The sequence below is a fragment of the Dioscorea cayenensis genome, chromosome 10, assembly GCF_009730915.1.
Source record: "Dioscorea cayenensis subsp. rotundata cultivar TDr96_F1 chromosome 10, TDr96_F1_v2_PseudoChromosome.rev07_lg8_w22 25.fasta, whole genome shotgun sequence".
Taxonomy (NCBI): domain Eukaryota; kingdom Viridiplantae; phylum Streptophyta; class Magnoliopsida; order Dioscoreales; family Dioscoreaceae; genus Dioscorea; species Dioscorea cayenensis.
The window spans coordinates 14673294-14677683 of NC_052480.1; the positions used below are offsets into that span (position 1 = coordinate 14673294).

Below are 4390 nucleotides of genomic sequence, written 5' to 3' on the forward strand. Positions count from 1 at the left end.
GTCCCTCTTACCCATACCTTGAAAGCATGATGCGCAAAGTCTCATGATGGTAGAGGGTGCACTATCGGGCTTCGGACCACCTAACAATGGTTCGTCCAACTTTCTTGGCTCATGTACATCTCGAACAGTCTTGGGGTGTTTTCGGTGGCGTCTTCGAGCCCTCTTCATTTTCTGGAGCACCTTCTTCAAGACTCCCGGGGTAGATGTTTCCTCTCTAGTCGAACCAAGCATCATTACTTCTTCATTGCTCTCCTCTTGGTCGAAAAAACCTTCATACGGATCCGGGTTGAACATTTTCTGTATATATTCATCAACAATCTCATCAGTAGTGTCTAGAAAATACAAAGTGTCATCAAACTCGAGAGAATGCCGCATGGCTTTAGAAAGGCGGTAAGTGAGCTTATCGTCTCCAACCCTCAACGTGAGCTTTCTGCCGTCCATGTCAATCAATGCTTTGGAAGTCCGCAAGAACGGTCTCCCAAGTATCAAGGGTACATCTGCATCCTCATCAACATCTAGCACTACAAAGTCAACCGGAAAAATATACTTGTCCACCTTGACAAGCACGTCTTCAATGATGCCTCTCGGATGTCGTACCGTTCAGTCCGCCAATTGTAAAGTCATCCGAGTAGGCCTAGGCTCACCCAAGCCTAGCTTTTGGAAGGAAGTATATGGCATGACGTTGATACTTGCCCCTGAATCTGCCAATGCCATTTCCTCGCCTAAGTTGCCGATGTTACACGGAATAATATGGCTTCCCGGGTCCGAGCATGAAGCATCAAGCACCACTGAAGCACTCTCCTCCAATTTCCTCTTATTGGTCAATAGGTCTTTCAGGAACTTTGGATACTTAGGCATTTGAGCCAAAGCCTCAACAAAAGGAATGTTGATGTGGAGTTGCTTGAACAAACTCAGGAACTTCTTATACTGGTCATCCCCTTGGTCATTCTTTAATCTAGAGGGATAAGGCATTCTTGGCTTGAAAGATGGGGGTGCCACCTCTTTCTCTTTGTTTTCTCCCTTCTCAACCTCTATGACCTCGGGTGCGTGTTCTTTCGGCTTTTCACTCAGAAGTCACCCTTCAACCTCACGGCCTCTTCTCAAAGAGATCGACGTCACATGTTCTCTCGGGTTGGTTTCTGTGTTGCTTGGTAAACTTCCATGTGGCCTTTCGGAAAGAGATTTCGCAATTTACCCCACTTGATTTTCAAGGTTGTGCAAGGAGGTGGTGTGATTGCGAAGTGTAGCCTCGACTGATTCAAACCTTATATTTGCCGATTGAACAAATCTAGCCAAGTGCTTCTCCAAATCCGTCATTCAGGTTTCCAAGCCTGAAATTCTGTTTTCCACTTGAGGGCTTGTTGATGTTATTGGAACCACGATGGCTCCATGGTCTTCTGTGGTCCTTGATTACTCCATGAAAAGTTGGGATGATTCTTCCAACCTGAATTGTAGGTGTTGCTGTATTTATTCCCTTGAGGTCTCATTCTATTACCTAGAAAGTCAACATTCTCAACTGAAGAAACATCACCTATGATGATTGGGCAATCGGAAGGAGCATGTCCTCCACCACAACCGGTACAATTTGTCATGGCCGCAACTCTATTCGAAGCTATAAGATCTAGTTTCTTACTTAAACTCTCCACTTGGGCCGCCAATGAAGTTACCGCATCAATTTCATGGAGTCTGGCCACCTTTTTCTTTTCCCTAGCATTCCACTGGTAGCTATTTAACCCCATTTCCTCAATCAATTGACGTGCCTCGTCGGGGGTCTTGCTACCTAAGGTACCTCATGCCGCCGCATCTAAGAGTTGCCTTGTACTTGGGTTCAAACCATTGTAGAAGGTTTGAACAATCATCCACTTCGGGAATCCATGTTGCGGACACTTGCGCATGAGTTCCTTGAACCTTTCCCATGTCTCAAATAGAGACTCCAATTCCAACTGCATAAAGGATGAGATCTCATTCCTAAGCTTTGCTGATTTTCCAGGAGGGAAATAACGGGCTAGAAAAGCTTCTACCATCTCCTCCCATGTAGTGATTGATGCCCTAGGTAATGAGTGTAGCCACTGCTTTGCTTTCCCCTTTAAGGAAAATGGGAAGGCTCTCAATTTGATGGCATCATCCGTCACACCATTTATCTTCAGCATGTCACACACATCGAGGAAGCTCTCTATGTGACTGTTTGGATCCTCATCGGCCAAACCATTGAATTTTGCGGACTGCTGCAGCATATGGATAAATGCTGGATTTAGCTCAAAATTCTGAGCTGTGATTAGGGGACGCACAATACTCGATTGTGTCCCCAACACTGAAGGTCTGGCATAATCGGATAGTGTCTGTTGTTGCTCATTTTGTTCTGCCATGTTGTCAGATCCTTCAACTTCCAAATCAGCTGGATTAGACTGTTCTTGTATAGGTTCTTTCCCTTTCATTCGAAGTGTACGTTCAAGCTCAGGGTCTCCTTCAATCAATATTGATGGATTCCCTCGGGTCATAACCAGGAGCTACACCAAAAGTAAAGAAAAAGAAAATCAGAACGATGATAGAATAAGAAGATATGAAATAGAATGTGTAGTGAAATAGCTAAGAAAACAAAGTGCAAAGTATCTCTAAACGCCTAACTCCCCGTCAACTGCGCCAAAAACTTGACAAGGTCCCCTTGCTTATATCCCGCAAGTGCACGGGTTTGTCAAAGTAATAATCCCGGGTGAGAGGGGTCAAATCCACAGGGAGTAGGGAGTAAAGACACTTAATTCGATTCTTAGCTATGTGGAGTATCAACAATGATAAGTGTGATAATGATTCAATTCTCAACAATTAAAATCAACAAATAAGAGAGCAAAAGTAAGGGGAAAGCAAGGCAATCGATAAAGATGTGGTACTCGGATGATGCTTCACCTAGGAAAATCGTTTCAAGTGCATGAACTCTCTATTATGCTTCCTAATTGATGCAATGGTGAGTCATGGAAATCCTTACATACATAGTCCCAAATCTAAGGTCAACTATGCCTAACTCTGTTCATGTCCCGGAGGAGAGATTAAGTAACCTTTCAACCTCACACTCGAAAAAAGTTGCAATGGGCTCTAGGGATTCCAAGTGATAAATCGCTTCCTAATTATAGACCTAACCCTTTGGTCTAGGCGGAAGGTCCCTAGCCACAATTAAGCCCTAGATACTAAGATCCCCTCAACGCTTCACTCCATTGCACGCGCAACTAGGCCCCAGCGGAGGTTCATCTCTTAGACCATTCACTCTATTATGGCCGCAAAGAACTCAAGGAACGGAGGGGAAAGGGGGTGCTCTTGTACCTCTGGACTCACCCTTTCAACCCTTCCAACCTAGCATTGTCTAACGCTCGTAGTGTATCACTCACTCACAAGGTTACCAACAAGAAGTCTCAACCCTAGTGTCACTCTAGGGGAAATGTTCATACAATCAAGCATTCAAGGTTGGAACTCACAATAAACATTAATTTATTGAAAGCATAATAAAGAAGTTCAATGAAATGAGTACATCCTAGGGTTCCCAATCACCCAAGTACCCACTAGGGGTTTAGCTCTCCATGGAGCAAAGTACAATCAAATAAATTGAATGTAAAAGCAATGAATCCATAAAGAAACCCCCTCGATGGTCGTGTCGATGGTCTTGTGGAAAGTCCTCTACTCGTCGTCCAAGGATTCCTGATAAGTGCTTGAGTAGACATATTTTTATATATGTTTTACATGCATTGAGCATCATTTTTACTGTGGTTTATGTCTCATATTGTGTATTTGGTGTTCTTTTATGCATATAGGTTGTGAATGCTTTAAAGAGTAAAAAGGAAGCAAAGATAGGCTATAAAGACACAATGTTGGGAGTTCTTGTTCAATTCAAGGATCAAGACACGAGAGCAGTTCATAAACGTGGAGATGTGTGCCAACTTCTAAGAAGATTCAAGTCAATTCACTATTTGGAAGGGCACAAAGGCAGCCACATCTTCATATTCCTTCTCTTTGTGAAGATTGCAAGACCTCTCAAAGATACGTCAATGAAGAAAAGTTTTATAGCCTACAACATGGACGTGTGCCCGGACATGTGGCCTTAAGAGAAGAGTGTTCGGATCGCGTTTTGTGAAAAGTATTGTAGCAGTTTCACTGTAGCATTACTGTACCAACTTTGATCGATTCCTCCTCCGTCATAGCATCAAGGAAGCCACCGGTGAACCTAGCTTCGGAGTGGGTCCTTCAAGGCGTCGAAGCTCTCCATCAAGGCCATCGAGTTCATATATAAGGGGGTTTATTTCTATGGTTTTAATGTACTTTCATTCATTGATGGTGTGTTTTTGTATGTTGCTCAATGGAGGGCCAAAACCCTAGAGGGTATTTGGGCTTGTGAACCCTAGGATTC

The 4390-nt window shown here is 43.7% G+C and overlaps 1 non-coding gene across 1 annotated transcript; it reads left to right on the forward strand.

The window, feature by feature from the left end:
* Positions 1-1869: 1869 nt before the first annotated feature.
* Positions 1870-1976, forward strand: LOC120271168. Its single transcript, XR_005539791.1, has one exon. It is a non-coding gene; the product is annotated as a small nucleolar RNA R71 (small nucleolar RNA).
* The last annotated feature ends 2414 nt before the right edge of the window (positions 1977-4390 follow it).